Source organism: Danio aesculapii, chromosome 4 (genome assembly GCF_903798145.1).
Source record: "Danio aesculapii chromosome 4, fDanAes4.1, whole genome shotgun sequence".
Lineage (NCBI taxonomy): Eukaryota > Metazoa > Chordata > Actinopteri > Cypriniformes > Danionidae > Danio > Danio aesculapii.
The window spans coordinates 18,548,888-18,573,556 of NC_079438.1; the positions used below are offsets into that span (position 1 = coordinate 18,548,888).

Here is a 24,669-nt window from a genome sequence, read left to right on the forward strand (position 1 = left end):
TCACACGTGACGTGAGCTGCTGACCGTGAGCTGTTACCTCAGAGAAGGCAGCTCGCGCATGTGAATGAAGTCTACTTTAATGAACAGAACTTGTATAGGCTGTGAATAACAGGTAATACAGTTGTAAATAACATTGTTTGTGAAACAGAGTGATTGTTTGAGAGCTCCGCAGGAAGTGAACCGCACTTAGTAGTGAAAATGAAACCGAAAGCACGCGCAACACTTAAATGATCATATCGCATTATAGAATTATGATTACGACAAGTATTTGATATGTTTTTTTCTTTCTTGGCGAACACAAAGTGTTGTGCATGAGAATAAATGTTTAACTGTGTCAGTATAATTACTCTAGCCTTTATAATGTTGAATATAATGCAAGAGGGAATCTGATAATGACAAATGTCTGATTTTACCAGTAGAAAAAAAATGGTCTAATCATGTTGTCAATAACAGATTGCAAGCATATGTCTCAAACATAATAATTCAACTTCAGAATTATGAATAGCTGTATTCTGATGTGATCACTTTACTGTGCATTAATGATCAGGGCCAATTTAATATCTGTTCAAGTCTATACAAAATTTTGCATTTTAACCAACAGTAGACCTACACATAATACTATTGTAGCTTTACCATATGTTTGAGAAATAACAATAATAATAGCCCACTCATAATAACCTTTATTTTACATCTACAGAATTGTGAGAAAATCGCGATCTTTACTTTAAGCAAAAAAATCGCGATCCTGATTTTAGCCAGAATTGTGCACCTCTACAACACACTGTTTCAGACGTGTTGTTTTGGTGATAAAAATCGTTCCTAATATATTTATGTATATGACTTTAATAGCAGGAAAAAAAATACTATGGAGGTCAATGAATACAGCATTCTTACAAACATCTTCTTTTGTGTTCAACATAAAAAAAGAGAATCAAGCATATTTATTAAGCTATCATGCTTATGTTTATAAGCTGTCATGGCAACCATATACAATGCGCACTATGTGGAATGTGCACCACTAAGAGTAGGAAAAATGTCAGCATAAGATAATTTCTACAGAAGATTATCAGACTTTGGCGTTTGTGAGGAGATTTCCATCTAAGTGCAAACATTACATGAATATATTAAACAGTGGATTGGAGATGCTTTTAAGCATTCTAAACTTTCGATGTGTTATTTTCTGCATCATAAAGTTCCATATTACGCCTATAAGGGCAGAGGCATGGCTAAAATTAATAATGAGCCACATACAGTAGCTTATCTTGTCATTGCTGGGGTTGGCAGGCATTTTGCTGATGAATTTTCTAAACTCCTCCTAAACTTTTTCTTTTTCCATTGCATTTCTTTATATATTTATTTTTCACTCAGTAATGGATATGATTTAAAATGTAGCGAAGTACAATACTTAAGGCAAATCATAAGTAAAAGTAAAATTACAGATTTTAAACACTACTCTAAAAAGTACAAATTCTCAATAAAACTACTTAAGTACAGTAATGTGAGTAAATGTAATTCATTACTTTCCACCTCTGACAGTCAGTAAACACACACAGTTAGCACAGCTAGAAAACAGAGAAAGAGAAGACCACTGATAAGGAGTAGAGCGATAATTGGCTGCTTCCAGGTTCCTAGAAACAATGTTCCCTTTAGCTTTTGTCAAGCATGAGGTGAAAGAATGCTTCTAGGCTGGAAGTTGGAAATGGGGATCTCTAAACACCAGGGGCCTCATGAATCAACGCTGCATACGCACAAAAACTTTGCATTCGCCAAGTTTCACGCTCACGTTTGGATTTACTAATGATGAAATTAATGTGAGAATGTGCATTGGTCCACGCAACTTCATGTCTGGCGTATGTGTATTTCTTGTGTGTGTTTGTTATTTTCCATTGGCGACTCCTAGAGGCAATTATGTTACATTGCACACTACAAAGTATCGCAACACGTGAAAAACATTGCTATGAATTTATAATTGATAAAATGGGTTAATTGACACAATATATATATATATATATATATATATATATATATATATATATATATATATATATATATATATATATATTTTACCAATTATGTAGTTTAGAACATATAAAAGCATTTGCAAATGTATACAAAACTCTTAGACTATGAAAATGGCAGTGTTGGCTTTATTAGAGGACATTGTCAATGGTCGAGTACGAAGGGAACGCATTTTTTAGGGATCACAGTGATTTTCTGGCCCACAATGATGACTGGCTTATTAGCCGCTTCAAATTTTAAACTGTCCTCTTGGAGCCTCGTGCTGAGTTGGTTCCAAATTTGGAAAGAGAGACAGCGAGGAGGCTCCAAGGTGGCAGGGTGCGCGATCGGTGGCTTGGTGAGTGATGAATTTAAAGATATTATTCAAGCTAAGTTTATTTATTTATTTTATTTTTATTTTTTGGCTAATTTTTAACTGCAAATTAGGGTGTTAACCCCCTCAACAACCCACAAACTGACCAGAGCGCAGATACAATGATGCCCATTCTCACCACCGGTCAGTTGTAGAGTGGGCGATTGGGCAGCTGAAATGCCAGTGGCGCTGCCTTGATAAGAGCGGAGGGGTGCTGCTATACCGCACTAACAAAGTGTTCCTCTAATACATCTGTGTCTCCCACAGACACGGATACTACTCCAGACAGTAAAGAGTCACCCACAATTGAGGCAACTCTGTCCTCAAAGGGTGTTAGTTCAGCATCCCCTGTTCCCCCGCCTGTTCAGTCCACACTTTGACGGTTCGCCGCTGTTCTCCTCTTAACCTGCACCTTTACATTGGACCATTTCTTTTTTCATTCGTTCACAGTGCGATGTTCAGACCCCTCTGCATTAACTGCGTCAGCTAAACTCTTCTATTTTTTTTCTTTTGTTATTAATTCCGGTGGACAAACTTGCAAATAACATTTTTTTCCGGTCTACCTCCGATAGGAGCACCTCCAATTCACATTCTGTGAAGTTTCTCATCTTGCTTGCTTTTGCCATTGCTTTTTCGTTTGGTTTTGCCAAAGTAGAGTCATTACCATATTTATACGGAGAAGGAGGCAGAGAGGGGTTTTGCACTCGTGCACGTGCGCTCAGTTTCACGTTAATTCAGATGTACAAAGAGAATATGCGTAGGATTCCACGTACGCAGTGTTTCATACATCTGAATTTTTTACTGCGTACGCACATTTACATTTTTGGCTGTACGCAATGTTTTAATATAAAGGAATTACCAACCTACGTCACACATGACGTCACACGAGTTCCCGGTTGCAAAAAGAGACCGGTGGCAATAGCAAACATGTCGTGTTGTGCGGTGGGATGCCAAATTCTCATGTAATATCAGGTAAACTTACGCTATGCTGAATCATACACCTTACTCGTTTTTGATTGCAGCAATGATTTGAGCAAAAACAGTTACATATGGTTCATTAAACTGCGGACACTGAATGCTACGACTGAAACGTGAACGTGTAAGTTATTAAGGTAAAGTTGGTTTTATATTCACACATTCATTCAGTGACAACTTGAGACACACTCCCTATATCATTTACCACGGCACTTTGAATATTCGGTCTGAAATAACCTGCAAGTGTGACTTGAAAACAACATTAACACTGTTCATTTGACTGTGAACAATGTTGTACTTTGATAGTCACTGGCTGCTAATATGATTTCGCTATTTAAAGTTTGCAAATAATACTTTTATGAAATTATATTATTAAGCAGAAAGTCTGATGTGCGATTATAAAACCAACTTTACCTCTATGTGTAAGTTCACATAACCTGCCTTACAGGTAAAATTCGCTGTCAGCATGCAGTTGTTTTGCGTGTTGATGATTATTACCCAGGCCTTGTATTAATTTAACTCGGTTTTTTTTAGCACTACAAAGTTTTGAATCTGGTAATCATGGAACATTATTTCTTCCACATGACCACACAGACCAACATTGTTGGCATCCAAAGGCTTGTAGGCCTTTAACTTTTTTCTTGTTAAAACACTTGGAGCTTCAGTGAGATATTGGGGAGTGTATATTTCGGGCTGGATGCTTGGCCATTTTGTCTTATGCTATATCCATTGGGAGGGGGCTATCGCAAATAGACCTGTCAGATGACCGCCGCTTACTTTAACATTAATTTTGCTGAATAACTGTGCTTATCATTGGGTGATGAGCTGTTATAATATGCTGAAAGCATTATGTAAATAATATAGATAATATGTAATCAATATAACTTATTTCTAAGACAACAACAAACTGTACTCCATCGCATGTCATTCCCTCGCTGTAAATGCTTGCGCTCCAGGTTTTTTCTGCCACCTTGCTGCGTGTGCATCCTGAATGTTTACAAACATGGTAATTCGTCTATTGATTCAATGCAAGTCTTAGTACATGAGGCGCCAGGACTGTGATTTTTATTAAATTTCCTCTGATACAAAAGAAAGTACAGTAACATTGACAGTATTGGTTTCTTACTCATAAGGATTGACACCATACACCAAGTGGACCACTTTTGTTTGCGAATCTAAAATCAAATTTGAAAACGCCCTTCTTCTGGTTGACCCATTTCGTCCTTGACTTGGTAGCGTCCTATGGCAAGAAAGGGTAGAGAGAGAGTCAGATTATTTTACATGAAATGTTTAAGTTTCACAACATCTGTTAAATGTTTCTAACGTTCTCTGCTTTCATGATTGACACAGGTACAATCCCAAAATGGCAGCAGTAGTTAACTGGAAGAGAAGAAAGAATAGAAGTGGGTCAATTTTTCAAATTACAAGATTAACTAAGTGGTTTCACTGTTGAGTCAATACATTAAAGGGGTTGGTTTATTTTGTTATCAAGATAACTAATTACCCTAAGTAGAGAGGAAAATCCTAATTTTCCTTCAGGGTTTGGCTAATCTGAGGCTACTGCTCTAGTATGGTAGGTTTAATGATGACTTGAGTTCAGTTACAGCCACTCACAGGTTACACTGTCGAATTGCATCAACCAATCTCAAGGGGGAGCACTGTCCTGCGAGGTAATTAAATACCTGAAGAATTAAAAAAAAATAAAAACTTGATTGCGAATTAATTAAATAAAAAACTAATTTAAATTAGTAAGGACATTAAGTGATTTCGAAATTTGACTTAATAAACTTGATTAAGAGCTGCTATAATTAAATTAATGTGTTGTGAGGTTTCACAAACTAATTTTGAGAGGAGCATGTGATATGATTGATCGCGGCTGGTCTCTCATCTGTAATCATTAGTAAGCCAACTGGATCATTCCAAACTCACTATAAATAGAGCCCAGGGCTCAGTTATCCCCGAGGTTAGGATTCTCTTCCCGGACAGCATGTCAAACCTGCTATTATTATCAAGCAATATCTAAGTGTGAACTCTTGAAAACAAAATTTAAAGGAGTTTGAGATTTACAACTGTTAAAAACATTCATCAAGATTCATTTTGTTTGAAATTATCAATGTAACCACTAGATGGCAGCAAAAGACCACTTATTATTATGTGTACATTTAAAAAAAAAAGCTTAGTAGTAAACCTTCAGTTTTAGTTAGGTTAAACTTCTACATGTGGCACAAATGTGTATAAATAAGCATGACTATTATTGATATAATAGTTTAACCATAATTTTTTTGCCTGTGTGTCAACATTATGTCCATTGTGGATGTGTTTTAATGTTAGCCATAAATTCTGGCTTGTTGTGAATTTCTAAGATGAGACAAACCCAGAGAGCTTTTGGGTATCTTTATAGCAGAATCCTTTAATAAGAACTCTGTGTAGCTGTGGCGTTCATAGAAAGATCTCTACTTGTTCAGCAGGCTCTCAGTTTAAATACATTTGTACAGAGATTGATACATATAGGTGGAGACAGTCTAGACAAAGCATGCAAATGAAGTGTTGTTGTCAGCAGGGTAAACTGCATTTTCCCCAGCCTTGATCTCATCAGCATATAAGTACCCATTCATGAGACGTTTTAGCATAAAACAAAGAGAGCAAATGATGTACTGGAGTCAGAACCTGTCCTGCCACTTGTCCAGCTTGAAAATTTTATTTTGTTATTTTTATAAATGTTATTATATATTAATGTTACATATTTCTCCTTCAGAATGTATTTTACAATGTAATTTTATATATATATATATATATATATATATATATATATATATATATATATATATATATATATACACACGCACACACACGCACACACACATATACACAGTTGAAGTCAGAATTATTAGCCCCCCTGTTCATTTTTTTCCCCAATTTCTATTTAACAGAGATTTTTTTTTTCAACTCATCTCTAATAACTGATTTATTTTATCTTTGCCATGATGATAGTATTTGACTATATATTTTTCAAGACACTTCTATACAGCTTAAAGTGACTTTAAAAGGCTTAACTAGGTTAATTAGGTTAACTAGGCAGGTTAGGGTAATTAGGCAAGTTATTGTATAACGATGGTTTGTTCTGTAGACAGTCGAAAAAAAATCTAGCTTAAAGGGGCTAATAATTTTGTCCTGAAAATGGTTCTTAAAAACTGCTTTTATTCTTGCCAAAATAAAACAAATAAGACTTTCTCCACAAGAAAAAACATTATCAGACATACTGTGAACATTTCCTTGCTGTTAAACATTGTTTGGGAAATAAATAAGAAAAGAAAAAAAAAACTCCCATAATGCCGCTTGTGGCTTTAATGATGCATGTTGTGTTTGTAGTTTCTTTGGATACACTGAAAAGTGAAGTATTTGGTATTTTATTTCAAAATACATTTCAATGTATATTTGGCCAAGGTATTCAGTGGGCCTAAAAAAAGGCCAGCCGCTGGCCTCAAGGAAACCCCGCTTTGGCCTGATCAGGCCCTAGAATTGACTTTGGAAATGTGACTGGCCTTGGCTCACACTGGCATGTTCACTTTAGGCGCAACAATGAAAAAGCAGCTTGTGATAGAGAATAAAATGGAGTGTATTAGAATCATTGTTCATCGTGGGTGCAACAAACAAGTGTTGTGTATTTTAGTTTAACTTTTGTGAATGTGATAATCTTAGCTTTTGTTATTTGAGTCAAAAAATGTATGCAGCAAAATGTTCTTTTAACAGCACCGATATGTATAAACTTTTTTGTAAAATTCTTCTTCTGAAATTTTTCTTCTGCAATTTAGATTTGTAAAATCTGCTTTATTTTTTACTGAATCTCATGCAGTACATATCAATTGGTGTTTTTCCATAAGATACAGCTTTGTGAATGTTTTATCTCATCTGTATCATCTTTAATGTGCTTTTAATATTTTTTAATTATTCAAATCAGCATTCACAGATGCTAATTTAAACTCAAAAACATTGCATGATAGTGTTGCATTTGTTGGGTGATTGTTTTTTTTTACGAACAATTCCTGATTCATAATGTTTTAATCAAAGACATGTCATTTAATTAATTTTGATGTGCTAAAATATTGGTTAAATTTTAGAAAACTAAAGCTAAAGTACATATTAAAGCCGTAAAACAGAATAGTGTTTATATATGATATTCAATTCAGTTCAATTCACCTTTATTTGTATAGCGCTTTTACAATGTAGATTGTGTCAAAGCAACTTCACATTAAAGGTCTTAGTAAATAGGAACAGTGTAGTTCAGTTTTTAGTGTTTAAGTTCAGCTCAGTTTAGCTCCAAACACTGAAGAGCAAATCCAATGATGCGCAGCTCTACAGATCCCGAACCATGCAAGCCAGTGGCGACAGCGGAGAGGGAAAAAAACTTCACTAATTGGCGAAAGTGAAGAAAAAATCCTTGAGAGAAACAAGAGTCAGTTGGGCATGACCATTTTAAATTCTCTGCAGGCCAAACATCTTGTGCAGAGCTGCAGTCTCAGCGGTGGAGGCTGGAAGCTGGCCTCAGCGAAGACTCGTCTGTCCCTGGAGCATCACAGGAATCAGTCTCATGTTATCCACTCCTCCATGACCACCACAGTAGCTGCTCAGGATACGGCCTGGTCCAGGATATGGAAACCTTGGGATCATCTCGTCGTTGGTCTTGGATCGAATCAGTCACTCTGCATAGTCTGAGGGCCTCGGGAAGAGTATCCCCAGGTGGAAATGGAGAATAAAGAGAATAATTAGCGTAGCTGCTGTTCATAGTGTATATAAACAAGGTGCAGAAACCCGTGTGGAAGCCCGCTAAGTGGTGCACTGAGTGTATGCTTTACTGAACAGATTGGTCTTTAATGTAGTTTTGAATCGGGAGAGTGTGTCTGAGCCTCGGACGTTATCAGGAAGGCTATTCCAGAGTTTAGGAGCTATAAATGAGAAGGCTCGACCTCCTATTCTCGACTTTGCTATTCTAGGTACTACCAGAAGCCCTGAGTTTTGAGATCTTAAAGAGTGGGTTGGATTGTAGCGAGACACAAGATTGGTTAGATAAACAGGAGCTAGATTATTTAAAGCTTTATATGTAAGAAGCAATATTTTAAATTCAATACGAAACTTAACAGGCAGCCAGTGTAAGGAGGATAAAATTGGGGTGATGTGATCAATTTTCTAGACCTGGTAAGAACTCTGGCAGCTACATTTTGTACTAATTGAAGTTTGTTAATAGAGGATGCTGGGCAGCCAGCAAACAGTGCATTACAGTAGTCCAGCCTAGAAGTCATAAAAGCATGGACTAGCTTTTCTGCATCAGAGATGGATAGCGTACTTCGTAACTTAGCAATATTTCTTAGATGAAAGAAAGCAGTTTTTGTGACATGGGATATATGATTTTTAAAAGTTAAATTGCTGTCTAATATGACACCCAGATCTTTTATAGTAGAGCTAACACTAACTTTGTATCCCTGTAATTGTAGGTCAAGTTGTGAGATCAGTTGTGTACAGGATTTAGGCCCAATAAGTAATAATTCTGTTTTGTGTGAGTTTAAGAGAAGATAATTGTTGGTCATCCAGTCTTTAACAGCTTTAATACACTCAATTAGCTTGGACAGTTTAGACATCTCGTCAGGTTTAGTTGAAATATATAATTGAGTATCATCTGCATAGCAGTGAAAGCTGATCCCATGTCTTCTAATAATGTCTCCCAGAGGTAGCATGTATATTGTAAACAGCAAAGGGCCTAAAACCTGATCCTTGAGGCACCCCGTACTTTACTGGGCTGACTTGTGAAGGCTGTCCATTAATATTCACAAACTGGTAACGGTCAGATAAGTATGACTTAAACCATTGTAGAGCCTGTCCCTGGACACCTGTAGACTTTAAGCGATTTATGAGGATACCGTGGTCAATGGTGTCAAATGCGGCACTAAGATCGAGTAAAACTAATAGCGAGATGCACCCTTGGTCAGCAGCTAAGAGTAAATCGTTGGTTATTTTCACTAATGCAGTTTCTGTACTGTGATGAGCTCTGAAACCTGACTGAAACACTTCAAAAACATTGTTCGTCTGCAGAAAGGAGCATAATTGAGCAGAAACAACTTTTTCTAGCATTTTAGACATAAATGGAAGATTTGAAATAGGCCTATAATTAGCTAAGTTGCTGGGGTCCAGTTGTGGTTTCTTATTAATAGGCTTAATGACAGCTAACTTGTAAGGATTTGGAACATGGCCTAAAGATAAAAAAGAGTTCATAACGTTAAGAAGAGGTTTTCCTATAACAGGTAGCAATTCTTTCAGTAACTTTAGTTGGAATTGGATCCAACATACACGTAGCTGGTTTAGAACTATTTATAATTTTATCTAGCTCTTCCTGTTCTATGATTTTGAAGCACTGTAGGTTATTTTGATTCGGTGGGATGTTTACTGGATCTGAAGTATAAGGCGGTGCAGAAAGTTTAATATCTCTTATTTTCTGTCTAAAGCCTTCTATTTTATCACTGAAAAAAATCATGAAGTCATCACTACTAATTTGTGGTGGAACATTTTGTTCCAAAGATGGCCTATTATTTGTTAATTTAGCAATGGTGTTAAATAAGAATCTAGGATTGTTATGATTATTTTCTATCAGTTTGCGGAGGTGCTCAGCCGTGGCAGATTTTAGAGCCCTCCTATAGCTGGACATACTGTCTTTGTACGCAGTTCTAAAAACTTCGAAATGAGTTTTTTTCCATTTACGTTCCAGGGCATGGGTTGCTGTTTTGAGAGCGCGGGTATGACTATTATACCATGGTGTAGTCTTATTCTCTCTAGCCTTTTTTAGTTTGATGGGTGCCACAGTATTTAGAGTGCTAGTAAAGATGGCATCCATACTGCTGGTTACTACATCAAGGTCATTTGCGTTTTCGGGTGCATTTCGAAGTAGAGAAAGATCAGGTAAGTTATTTATAAATTCATCTTTGGTGGATGGAACAATAGTTCTACTAGGGCGATATATTGGAGCGGATCTGCTAATTTCAGGTAAACACAGCTTATATAGTAAGAGGTAGTGGTCTGTAATATCATCCCTTTGTGGTATAATGTCTACATCAATGACCTCAATTCCATAAGACAGAATTAGATCTAGTGTATGCTTTAAGTGATGGGTTGGACCAATAACGTTTTGCTTTATCGCTAGTGAATGTAGTAAATCCATAAACGCGAGCCCTAATGTGTCGTTCGCGTCATCTATGTGGATGTTAAAGTCTCCTACAATTACTATTTTATCAGTTTTAACTAGTAACTCAGAGATAAAATCAGAAAACTCTTTTAGAAAATTGACATAGGGTCCTGGGGGTCTATATATGGTGATTAGAGCGAGAGATAACATAGGTTTTTGCATAGTGTCCGGAAGCATAACATTAATCGCTAATACTTTAAAGGAGCTAAACATAAGTCCGTTTCTCTGATTAACATTAAGAATATCACTAAAGATTGATGCAACTCCACCACCACGACCAGTTTGACGAGCCTCATGTTTATATAGGAATCCTGGAGGAGTTGCTTCATTTAAACTAATACAGTCATTTTGTTTCAGCCAGGTTTCAGTGAGACAGAGTGCATTAAGATTGTTATCTGTTATTATTTCATTTATGATAAGTGCTTTAGGTGCTAGTGACCTGATGTTTAGGAGACCAAGCTTCATGAAATTTGTATTTTCACTTTTAGTGTTTTTTCTGGTTTAATTCTTAATAGATTATTTCTGGAGCAGACAGTACATTTATTTCTTGATCTAATAATACGAGGAATAGACAGTCTGTATGGGGTTAGCCAGGTATGCATTACTGTTATTTGTGTGGGACGAATAGGAGTCTGTATGGCTAAATTGTGAATTTTTACTTACTAGTCAGATAGAGCGAAGTATTCTGGAGATGTTGTCTGACAGGAGTTCAGCTCCAGCTCGACTGGGGTGCAGCCCGTCAGCGCGGAAAAGCCTAGGACGCTCCCAGAAAAGATTCCAGTTATTAGCAAAGAGCAATTTATGTTCTTCACACCATGTAAATAGCCATTCATTCAGAGCAAAAAGTCTACTGAACCTTTCATTTCCTCGGCGGTAGGTAGGAAGCGGTCCAGAAACGATGATCTGCGTGGCGGGCAAGGTGCGTCGAACCGTCTCGATCAGGCTCCTGAAGTCCTTCTTCAGGATCTCCGTCTGCCGGAGCCCGGTATCGTTCGTCCCCACGTGGAGGACGACGGCACCGAGGCTCTCGGCAGCGCTCAGGATAGTAGGTATCTGTGCAGAAATATTCTTAACTCGAGCACCAGGGAAGCAGAAAGTGCGTACTTTGTTACCTTTGGAGGAAGCGGAGCCGACGTGGCGCACGATTGAGTCGCCAATGATGGCCACATCGCGACCCGTCTCGCGGAGAGGGGCGAAGCGGTTCTCCTTGGGGATCTCGAACACCGGAGGAGGAGACGTTCTGCCCCGGGACCTGGTAAGCACCTTACGCGGCTGCATCCAGGGGCCGTGGTAGCCGGGTGTCGGTGTGAACGACGCCTGAGTGAACCGCGTCCTCGGTGCGCTGGGCCTGGACAGAGAAGCACACGGGGTTGAGGAGGCAGGAGGATTGTCGTTGTATCGAACACATACCTCAGACGAGCGAGTACAGGTTAAGAGCAGAGCCCTGATGCCCTCTCGCTTCGTCTCCAGTGAGCGAATCTGGGACTCCACTGCTTCCAGCTCCAGCGCCTCCATCGATGCTTCTCCAGCGGTGCTAGCAGGCTAAAGCAGGTGCTAGCAGGCTAAAGCTACAAACACCAGGTGGATGCTTGGGAGACAAAACGTTTAAAAGTAGATTTGTTTGTATAAGTGTGTTAAGGGATTGTTCACCCCAAGTAGGAGAGATAAATATTTAGTGAATGAGAAGGTATTTTGTGATAAAAATGTAAATTGCGAATCTAAACTCCAAACAAACGCAGCGAAGCTACCGTCCGGTGACAGCGACAGTCTCAATTCTAAATGTTTATTGAGTTACATCTCTACAAGTGCACTTTCAGCTTGTTTTTTCTCACTCGGAACTATTTTACATGTATAAAAGAACACTCAAAAACCCCATGCAGAACCCCCAACACACATCAACACCCCCCCCCCCCCCTTATCACAGCAAATACACCACACAGGTCAACCTTTAAACTTTTCTTTTTCCCACCAAATTCTTTAGTCTTTCCCGTTCTCTTTTCAGTAATATTTCGGTGTGGCTTTCTTTAACGTACTGCTTAATTTTTTGTTTCAGGTAGTCATCTGACACACAGTCCTCTGTCCATACAGCCCGTCTAACTCCTTCCGACTTCATCAGCGATGCGTCACTCTCCAGGTTACTGAGGTCTGTAATGATTAGGTCATTCAACATGAATTGAAAAAACGCTTGCTGTCTCGGTGTCATTCTGCCATCAGGATCCGCCTTCTCGGGCCAAAACGGTTTTAAAAGGCTGTCAAGCTCTTCTTCATCTCGCTTTTTTTTTCAGTGCGTTGTCGTCCATTGAAGTTGCAGGCATCTCTTGGACTTCAGGCTCACTGTTCCTTTCCAGCCTGTCCCTTAGTTCCTGCAGCTGTTGGCCTTGGTCCGCAACCAGCGTTTTCAGAAGAGGCCACCTCTGCCTTCAAGACAGCCATGTCTCCTTCCATTACTTTCTCTGCTGCCTCCTGCAGGACCCTGGTGTCCTGCTGTAAACTGGATATCTGGTCGATCGCGAAGGTTTCCAAGGATTTTAGTCTAGGTTTCTATGGTTTCCTCGAGTGACAGATCCAGGTCCACCTCTTCATCAGAGAACATCTTTAAGGTGTTCTGTTCGTCACGCGTTGATTGAAGCTGTAAATAAAAGAATGGGGATGGGCTTAATGAAGGTGATATACAAAGGAAAGGGGGATAAAGTAGATTTAAAAAATTATAGACCTATAACAATGCTCAATACTGATTTTAAGAGTTTAGCAAAAGTTTTAGCTAACAGACTTAAGGAAGTGATGCCAAGCATAATCAAAACAAACCAAGCATATAGTATAAAAGGACGAGACATTGCTGACACAACTATGAGTATTAAAGACACAATAAGATATATAAATGATAAGAAGAAAGATGGTCTTTTAATTAGTCTGGACTTCGAGAAAGCTTTTGATAGAGTGGAGCATGACTTTTTATTTGGAGTGCTAAAGAGTTTTGGTTTTGGGGAAAATTTTATAAAGTGGGTTCAGATTTTATATAGAGGAGCTATAACCAGGATAAAATGCAATGGTTTTTTAACGGACTGTTTTAAAATAACAAGATCAATCAGACAGGGCTGCCCGTTATCTGCACTTTTATATGTCTTTGTTGCAGAACCACTGGGATTAGCTGTGAAGCATGAGGAAAGAATAAAAGGAATAGAGGTAGAGGGGGGAGTGAATAAAATATTTTCAATATGCTGACGATACTACATTAATACTACAAGATCTGGCAAGTGTAAAGCAAGCAATGGAAACGGTCCAACATTTTTGCAAGGGTTCAGGAGCTAAAATAAATGAAGATAAAACAGTATATTTGAGATTTGGAGGAACTGAGGCTTTATCTGGACATTTTACGTTCAAGGAAATGGATGAAATTAAAATTTTAGGCATTGTAGTTGGGAGGGATGAAAAGAAAGCAGAAGCAACTATGTGGGAGGAAATGTTAGGAGGGATTGAAAGAAGGCTGAGGTTTTGGAAATTAATGTCTTTAACTTTGAAGGGGAGGGTTTTAATATTGAATGTTTTAATGGTTTCTAAATTATGGAATATTTTATATGTGTCATCAATGCCACTGTGGATGGAAAAAAGGCTGAAAAAATGTTTTTTAGATTTTTTATGGGAAGGGAAGCCTCCAAGGATAGCATATGCAACGTTGATTGGAGAAGTGGGCAAAGGGGGACTAGGTTTAATAGACGTCGAACAAAGAAAAAACAGCTTAAGAGTGAAAATGGTAAAGAAATATTTGGATGAAGAAAATAAGGCAGCATGGAAAAGAACAATGGAATATTTTTTAAGTAAAAGTGGGAATTTTAATCTGGGAGATAATATTTTATGGATGAGGATGAAAACATTCATGACAGAGGGTCTACCAGATTTTTATAAAGAATTGATTGGAGCATGGGGGAAATTTTTAACTTGTGTACATTTTAATATACAAGGAGGCGAGAACATTTTAAATCAGCCTTTATTCTTAAACAGTGACATTCTTAATCAAGAGAAAGTGGTGTTTTTTAGGAAATGGTGGGAGGTGGGAATAACAAGAGTAAGGGATATTTTATATGAATTTAAGAAAGGATTTTTACCGGTGCAGTATGTTATTGATGTGATGGATGAAGCAAAGGAGGATTTTAACAGACAAGACTTAATAAAGGAATACGACATAATTAAAAATGCCATACCTGCAGAATGGTTAACAAGAATAGAAAACATGGAAGAAAATAAACCAAGTAAAGATGTGAGTGTAAGATTTGGAGAGGAATGGTGGGATTTTAAAGATTGTACAGTGAAAATGATTTATGGGTTTTTTAGAGATGGGGTTTTTAAGAAACCTGGTGCAAATCAGTACTGGATACGGCTGTTTAAAGATGTAAATGAAGACAATATATGGGATAATATAAATGACAAATTTGTACAGTCAAAACTGGAGAATTTAGAATATTTTATCAGGAGTAAAGCAGTGTTTACAGATGTCATTTTAAACAAAATAGGGATGGAGGAAAGTGTCACATGTAAAGTGTGTCAAGATGCAGATGAAGGATTTTTACACTTGTTTTTATATTGTAATGAGTTAAAAGATTTTAATGAGAAATGCAAAAGCATGATTTTAACTTTGAAAGGAGAAAGAGACGACAATCTAGAGTGGGAAAAGGTGTTACTGTTGGGGCTGAACAAAGAATGTGGTAATAAAAACTCATAAATTTACTTGTGATTTTAATGAAAAGTGCAACACGGGAGAGAAGAGTTGTAGCAAAAAAGGAAAAAGTTTTATTAAATGTGTGGAATGTGTTTAAGAGGAAGGTGGAGAAATATTTTGAATGTCTATTTTATTATTTTAAGTTAGAGGAAATGCAGGAGGCTTTTTATGATGTTTTTACTCAAGAAGTCACAAAGATTTTAAATGACACAGGAATAAAAATGTCTTTTTTAAAATGTGATTTTACCTTTTAAGGAATACAACTTGCAACATTTTATGTAAAAAAACAACAACACATTGTTGTGAAGCTATGATGTAAAATGGACCTTTTTAATGTTTTGTCTTAAGTGTAATCTGTATAAATAAGTGAATTGTATGAATTTTGAACAGTATAATAAAAGAAAAAAAAATGTGACCACCTGGGAGAAAGATAGCGTTTTGGTCAAATGGAAGCAGGTGGACTTGAGGGTGAAGCAGCTGGACTTGAGGGTCCTAGAAAACCCATAGTAACTGTTATTCTCTGGCCTTCAAGGGAATAGAATGCTATTTTAGCTTTTTTGTGCGGTGCTGGCAAAAAAAAACAGGTCCCATCTAGATTTGAATTTAGATCGCTGGATGCAGAGTGCTATCCATTACATTATGGAACCTCAAGATGGTGTAGAGCTGCTGCCCGAGATGAAGATGATGAATTAAAAAACTGGCCTTTCAGGAAAGTAGCAGAAGGTCCATCCAAGGCTCGTCATTCGGCATGCAGGGCTCCTCACACATTTACTGGAGCATTACTAGGTAGGGCCTTCAAAAGAAAAGCACGCCATTCTAGGCAATTTGACGACTAAATGGCAGGCAGGGCAAAGAAGCCACCACAGAACAGATGTGATCTTATTTTTTCTTTTTCGACCACGTCTAAAATGTTCAATTTTGATTGTGAAAAGGGGAATTAGCTTAAATGGTAGAACGGTCGCTTAGCATGCATGAGAGAGGTAGCTGGATCGATGCCCGCATTATCCACTTCTGTTTTCATGCCTTTCACAGTGGCTTTTATTGCAAAGCTGGTTGCACCTGGAGGGTTTAGAGCGAATTTCCTTACGTCAGCTTTGCCGGTTCTGTGTAGTACTAATCATTGCAATCCTTCAGAAGCCCTATAAAGTCACAGTTTTCTTTTATTCGATGGCGCGTCCGCAGTGGGAAATCAAAGCACTAAATATATAGCAGAGTGCTGTCGATTAGCCCATAGGAATCATCACCAGAAGCGATGTGACCACCTGGGAGAAAGATAGCGTTTTGGTCAAATGGAAGCAGGTGGACTTGAGGGTGAAGCAGCTGGACTTGAGGGTCCTAGAAAACCCATAGTAACTGTTATTCTCTGGCCTTCAAGGGAATGGAATGCTATTTTAGCTTTTTTGTGCGGTGCTGGCAAAAAAAAAACAGGTCCCATCTAGATTTGAATTTAGATTGCTGGATGCAGAGTGCTATCCATTACATTATGGAACCTCAAGATGGTGTAGAACTGCTGCCCGAGATGAAGAAAACTGGCCTTGCAGGAAAGTAGCAGAAGGTCCATCCAAGGCAAGGCCAATGTGCATTGATTTCTGAGTAACTCGTCATTCGGCATGCAGGGCTCCTCACACATTTACTGGAGCATTACTAGGTAGGAGAGAGTAAGAGAGTAAAAATTTGGCCAGTACGGGTATCGAACCCGCGACCTTGGCGTTATTAGCACCACGCTCTAACCAACTGAGCTAACCGGCCGTTTTCTTGCCAGTGTGCTGGAGAACCCAGAGTTAGTGTCATTCTTTGGCCGTCAAGGGAACAGGATGCTATTTTAACTTTTTTGTGCGGTGCTGGCAAAATAAAAACAGGTCCCACTGAGATTTGAACTAGGATCACTGGATTCAGAGTCCAGAGTGCTAACCATTACACCATGGAACCTTAAGATGATAGAGAGCTGCTGCTCGACATGAAGATGATGAATTAAAAAAATGGCCTTGCAGGAAAGTAGCAGAAGGTCCATCCAAGGCAAGGCCAATTTGCATTGATTTCTGAGTAACTCGTCATTCGGCATGCAGGGCTCCTCACACATTTACTGGAGCAGGACTAGGTAGGGCCTTCAAAAAAAAAGCACGCTATTCTAAGCAATTTGACGACTAAATGGCAAGCAGGGCAAAGAAGCCACTACAGAACAGATGTGATCTTATTTTTTCTTTTTTGACCACGTCTAAAATGTTCAATTTGGCTTGTGAAAGGGGGAATTAGCTCAAATGGTAGAGAGCTCGCTTAGCATGCGAGAGGTAGCGGGATCGATGCCCGCATTCTCCACTTGTGTTTTCATGCCTTTCACAGTGGCTTTTATTGCAAAGCTGGTTGCACCTGGATGGTTTAGAGCGAATTTCCTTACGTCAGCTTTGCCTGTTCTGTGTAGTACTAATCATTGCAATCCTTCAGAAGCCCTATCAAGTCACAGTTTTCTTTTATTCGATGGCGCGTCCGCAGTGGGAAATCAAAGCACTAAATATATAGCAGAGTGCTGTCGATTAGCCCATAGGAATCATCACCAGAAGCGATGTGACCACCTGGGAGAAAGATAGCGTTTTGGTCAAATGGAAGCAGGTGGACTTGAGGGTGAAGCAGCTGGACTTGAGGGTCCTAGAAAACCCATAGTAACTGTTATTCTCTGGCCTTCAAGGGAATGGAATGCTATTTTAGCTTTTTTGTGCGGTGCTGGCAAAAAAAAAAACAGGTCCCATTTAGATTTGAATTTAGATCGCTGGATGCAGAGTGCTATCCATTACATTATGGAACCTCAAGATGGTGTAGAGCTGCTGCCCGAGATGAAGATGATGAATTAAAAAACTGGCCTTGCAGGAAAGTAGCAGAAGGTCCATCCAAGGCAAGGCCAATGTGCATTGATTTCTGAGTAACTCGTCATTCGGTATGCAGGGCTCCTCACACATTTACTGGAGCAGGACTAGGTAGGGCCTTTAAAAGAAAAGCACGCTATTCTAAGCAATTTGACGACTAAATGGCAGGCAGGGCAAAGAAGCCACCACAGAACAGATGTGATCTTATTTTTTTATTTTTCAACCACGTCTAAAATGTTAAATTTTGATTGTGAAAAGGGGAATTAGCTTAAATGGTAGAACGGTCGCTTAGCATGCATGAGAGAGGTAGCTGGATCGATGCCCGCATTATCCACTTCTGTTTTCATGCCTTTCACACTGGCTTTTATTGCAAAGCTGGATGCACCTGGAGGGTTTAGAGTGAATTTCCTTACGTCAGCTTTGCCGGTTCTGTGTAGTACTAATCATTGCAATCCTTCAGAAGCCCTATCAAGTCACAGTTTTCTTTTATTCGATGGCGCGTCCGCAGTGGGAAATCAAAGCACTAAATATATAGCAGAGTGCTGTCGATTAGCCCATAGGAATCATCACCAGAAGCGATGTGACCACCTGGGAGAAAGATAGCGTTTTGGTCAAATGGAAGCAGGTGGACTTGAGGGTGAAGCAGCTGGACTTGAGGGTCCTAGAAAACCCATAGTAACTGTTATTCTCTGGCCTTCAAGGGAATGGAATGCAATTTTAGCTTTTTTGTGCGGTGCTGGCAAAAAAAAAAAAACAGGTCCCATCTAGATTTGAATTTAGATCGCTGGATGCAGAGTGCTATCCATTACATTATGGAACCTCAAGATGGTGTAGAGCTGCTGCCCGAGATGAAGATGATGAATTAAAAAACTGGCCTTGCAGGAAAGTAGCAGAAGGTCCATCCAAGGCAAGGCCAATGTGCATTGATTTCTGAGTAACTCGTCATTCGGCATGCAGGGCTCCTCACACATTTACTGGAGCATTACTAGGTAGGACCTTCAAAAGAAAAGCATGCTATTCTAGGCAATTTGACGACTAATGGTGTTACCTGGATGTGGGACAAATACAAATGAATGTATTTTATATAATTATTTTTTTATTTTATTTTTGATGTTTGAAAAGTCACTCAATGTATTGTTTTATTGTATTTGAAAATTATTTTTAATAAAAAAAGAAAAAAAAAAGCATGCCTGATCTCATCTGAACTCGGAAGCAAAGCAGGGTTGGGCCTGGTTAGTACTTGGATGGGAGACCGCTTGGGAATACCAGGTGCTGTAAGCTTTTTGAATTCCTTCATTTGCCAAAAAAGAAAATCAATGAATAAATTAAAAAAAAAAAAAAAAAAAGAGGTAAACTATTGAGGGCCCACAGGCGTTGTTTCTGTCGGTGCTGAGTCAAGGCAAGCTGAGCTGCGCCCGGCTCCTGGTGCTGCGCCTATTTTTAAATAGCCAACTCTTGACGGCTGCTCTCGCTTACGGCCATACCACCCTGAGCACTCCCCCTTGAGTTTGACTGAGTCACTGCTTTCAAGGAAGTGTGAGGTGGCAGTAGGGAGAGAAAGGCTCTCCCATTTTGATTTTCTTTATTGTTTTTTTCTTGATTTTGACAGAAATAAGTTGTATTAATTTTGTTTAGTTTTAGTTAAACCCCAGACAGTGTTATCTGTTTGGGGTTAAAACCTTTTGAAAGGATGGACACCCCGGTAAAGGAACAGGAACTGAATATGGACTATGGCAACACGGACAAAGCTACTCCTGAAGATAACAATTCAAGAGATTTAAACAAGGACATCGACAATGATGACACATGGGCAACTGTTGTGGCAAGAAGGAGGAAAAATAAGTCAGACACAAGTAGAGGAGGAAGTGGAGAAAAACAACAAACTAAAGGTAAAGCAATTGCTGAACGTTTGGAAAACACCCTACAAACAAGTCAAAGAAAAGAGATGATAAACAAACTGAAAAGTCAAGCAAGATTTCAGAGACAATATAAAAAAGAAACAACTTTGACAATGACTGTGAAAGATCCTGAAAATATCACAGTAGTTATGATTATAAAGGCTGTGGAAGGAAAGACTGGAGTTGGAAAATTGTTTGGACTGAGAAAAAAATCAAGTTTTGACTATGAACTCACAATGGAAAATGAAACAGACTGTGATCATTTAATAGATGGACTCATGATTAATCAACAATTCTGTGAGATATCAAAACTCTGCGCAACTGAGAGAATGGTTTCTTTTTTAAATTATATTCAAGATAGTGAAATCATCCAAAAGCTTGTGGACTGGGGAGTTTCTCCAATTCTCCCACTAAGAAGAAGATATCATCCAGGAACAACTGTGGCTGATGGAACAAGGTTCATCAGGGTGAAATTTCCGAAAGAAGTCATGACTTTACAACGTCAAATTTGATACAGAGGAAGGACCAAAATATTTTAGAGTGATACATGATCAGCAGATAAAAACATGCAGATTATGTGGAAGCACTGAACATGAAAAAAAAGACTGCCCACAATTTGTGTGTAGAGAATGTCTGGAGCAGGGGCATTTTGCGCGGGACTGTAAAGCCCCACGGTGCCAAGGCTGCAAAAAGACAACATTGTGGTGCAGATGTGAATCGGATGAGGAAGAGACTGGAGTTATGGAACTGCATAAACCAATGGAGAAATCAAGCTATGAAGAAAGTGAGGAGGAAGCACAGGATTTAACAGCGGATGGTTTGAATGAACAAGAAGAGGAGCAGGCTATGAGTGAAGAGGATGAAGGAGATACAGTAAGGACTGAGGCACAACATCTAATGAAAGATGATGGACAGGACATGGAAAAAGAACAAGGAGCAGCGGGTGAAAATACAGAAAGCAGAATTGATGAAGAGGTAAGCGATGATGATAATGATGAAATAAATATTGGGACTAAAGACAGAACAATAGACAGCATAAACAGAAGACGCAGAAAAACTGTACAAATAAATATTCAGCAAGTACTTAAGAAACAGAAATTAAGAAAAGAAGCAAAAGCAAAACTAAAAACTGACAGAACTGATCTAAGATTTTAGATAAAAAAGACTACAAATGATTGATGGTTTGTTTAATTTGGATTTTCTTCTGTTTGGATGGCTTGTTTTCTTTTATATTTCTAATGAACAACTTATGTTTGGTTTCAATTAATGTAAGAGGGCTGTCATCTAAAGTAAAGTCTGAAAATGTAATTGCTTTAACAGAAAAATGTGATATAATATGTATACAAGAGACTGGATGGAATGAAACGATTATTAATGAATTAAAAAAATGTTGGGATGGGGAAATATTGTATAATAATGACCCAAATAAGAAAAAAGGCATGGCAATATTAATTAGAAGAGGAATAGGATGTTCATTTGATGTTTTATTTAAAGATAACTATGGAAGGATCTTAACTATTAAAATTATAAATAACGGTGAAGAAATAACAATATGTAACATCCATGCTCCAAATCAAGACCTGGAAAGAGTTACGTTTTTTAAGAACCTAAGTGTTTTAATGAGTGGATGGAATAATGTTATTGTCTTAGGAGATTTTAATACTGTTTTAGAAAGGATAGATGTAGATGATTATATGGTTTATAGAGCAGATGTTGGAAGAAAAGAACTGAAATACATGATTGAAAAACATAAATATGTAGATGTATGAAGAGAGAGAAATAGAGCCAAAAGAGAATACTCAAGAAGGCAGTGGGTGAATACAGTTTTAAAACAAAGTAGATTAGACTATGTTTTATGTACAAGAAGATTAGAATCTTTTATTTCAAAGATTTTTTACAAGATTTTTAGCTGTAGTGACCATGATTTTTTGTATGTCATGATGGATTTCAGTGGAGTTGAAAGAGGACCAGGTGTATGGGTGTTTAATACAGAGCTCTTAAAGAATGATTTTTATAAAATTGAAATGGAAAATATTATTATTAATAGTGTAAATGATGAGTTATATGATGAAGAAATAAGTGTGTGGTGGGACAATGTCAAATTAGAGGCCAAAAGATTCTCAATAGAATGTTCAAAGAAAATGCAGAAAGCTAAACGAGCTAAAGAAAGACAATTAAACAAAGAATGGGAGAATGAAATGGAAAAGATAACAGAAGGAAATATGGATATTAGGAGAATAGTGATATTAGAAGAGAAACTGAAAAAAGTAGAAGAGGAAAAATGTATGGGAGCTAGAATAAGAAGCAAGATGAAAAATACAGTGGAAGGAGAAAGAAGTACAAAGTTCTTTTATGATTTAGAAAAAACACGACAAAAAGCCGATTTGATAAAGAATGTCTCAATAAAAGGGAAAATGTCAAAGATGAAGAAAGTATTTTAAGAACAGTTAAAGATTTCTATGGAATTTTGTTTAAGGGAGAAGGAGTTCATGAAGAAGATAAGGATTTTTTATTGAATCAAATAAAGGTTAAAGTAAGTGAAGAGGATAAAAAACGGTGTGATAGTGATATAACTGAAGATGAGATAAATGAAGCTATAACACAATTAAGCAATGGGAAAAGCCCTGGTTTAGATGGTTTATCATCCGAGTTTTATAAGACTTTTAAAGATGTTTTAATTCCAATCTTAAAAGATCTTTTTATTGCTATTTTTAAAAAAGGAGAGTTGAGTGAGAGTATGAAGAAAGGAATGATTAAAATAATTTATAAAAATAAAGGTGATAAAGATGATTTGCAAAATTATAGACCTTTAAGCATGCTTAATACAGATTATAAGATATTAGCAAAGATTTTAGCAAACAGACTTAAAAAGGTAGTTCCCACTCTTATCACAACTTATCAGGCTTATGGTGTAATAGGCAGAGATATAGCAGACACAATAACAAGTATAAGAGATTTAATCTGGTACATAAAAGAAAAAAAAGATGGAGGATTTTTATTACAGTAGTCCAGCCTAGAAGTCATAAAAGCATGGACTAGCTTTTCTGCATCTGAGATGGATAGCATACTTCGTAACTTAGCGATATTTCTCAGATGAAAGAAAGCAGTTTTTGTGACATGGGATATATGATTTTTAAAAGTTAAATTGCTGTCTAATATGACACCCAGATCTTTTATAGTAGAGCTAACGCTAACTTTGTATCCCTCTAATTGTAGGTCGAGTTGTGAGATCTGCTGTGTACAGGATTTAGGCCCAATAAGTAATAATTCTGTTTTGTCTGAGTTTAAGAGAAGATAATTGTTGGTCATCCAGTCTTTAACATCTTTAATACACTCAGTTAGCTTGGACAGATTAGACGTCTCGTCAGGTTTAGTTGAAATATATAATTGAGTATCATCTGCATAGCAGTGAAAGCTGATCCCATGTCTTCTAATAATGTCTCCCAGGGGTAGCATGTATATTGTAAACAGCAAAGGGCCTAAAACTGATCCTTGAGGCACCCCGTATTTTACTGGGCTGATTTGTGAAGGCTGTCCATTAATATTCACAAACTGGTAACGGTCAGATAAGTATGACTTAAACCATTGTAGGGCCTGTCCCTGGACACCTGTAGACTTTAAGCGATTAATAAGGATACCATGGTCAATGATGTCAAATGCCGCACTAAGATCGAGTAGAACTAATAGCGAGATGTACCCTTGGTCAGCAGCTAAGAGTAAATCGTTGGTTATTTTCACTAATGCAGTTAAACAAGATGCCAACACATGGAAAACTGCACTTTAGGATCTCGATGCCAGTTTGCATTCCGTCAAATAAGATGTGTGCAACTAATGGTCAAACATTTTCTTTGTGCAATCATCCACATTCATGTCTCATTGGTCCTGGGGTGTGGTTCTCGCGTATGGTGTGACTGGTCTTGAGTTTCAAATTCCAGACAAGGCCACTCTCATTAACTTGAAATCACAACCTTTCTGCAGCTATTTTCTTGTTTGCATTTCATCATCATCCACCTAACAAGAGACCAATAGTTGAAAGCCACGGGGTACTTGAAGTCAAGATCTCCATTACCAAAGCTCAGCGGAACCATTTAAGTTTGTAACGTGACAGTGAGATTCAAGCAAGATTGGATGAATCTTATTTAAGGTGTGCAGCAAGTCTGAGAATTCAAAGCTGACTATTGTCCTCAGATCATCACGCCTAAGTTTTGAGAAGACCAGTCGGAATTGTTTCACACAACTTAAATGTAACCCAACAAAGACAACCCAGATGGGACTTGAACCCACAATCCCCAGCTCCGAAGGCGGATGCCTTATCCATTAGGCCAATGGGTCATCACTAGCGTTTGTCATATCTGATGTATGGCTTAGGAAGTTCTTGTTACTCAGAAAACAGTACTTTAGGATCCCTATGCCATATTGCATTCAGACGATCTGATGTGTACACCTAATGACAAAACAGCTTCTCTGAGGAGTTTTCCATTGTCTTGTCTTTTTGACCTAAGGGTATGAACCTAGCTTTTTAAAGGTAACACTGGATTGTCTTGCACAGTCAACTTAAAAGGAACTGCATCAAAGACAACCCAGTTGGTACTTTAAACCCACAATCCCCAGCTTCGAAGGCTGGT

General features: G+C 38.0%; 1 protein-coding gene and 2 non-coding genes across 3 annotated transcripts in view; 1 reads left to right on the forward strand and 2 right to left on the reverse strand.

Moving 5' to 3' along the window:
• The window catches only part of LOC130222020 (gastrula zinc finger protein XlCGF57.1-like), a 752,525-nt gene that overhangs the window by 302,787 nt on the left and 425,069 nt on the right, over window positions 1–24,669 (forward strand). The gene's annotated exons all lie outside the window — the stretch shown is intronic.
• trnai-aau (transfer RNA isoleucine (anticodon AAU)) lies at window positions 16,964–17,037 on the reverse strand. Its single transcript has one exon. It is a non-coding gene; the product is annotated as a tRNA-Ile (tRNA).
• trnaq-cug (transfer RNA glutamine (anticodon CUG)) lies at window positions 17,146–17,217 on the reverse strand. Its single transcript has one exon. It is a non-coding gene; the product is annotated as a tRNA-Gln (tRNA).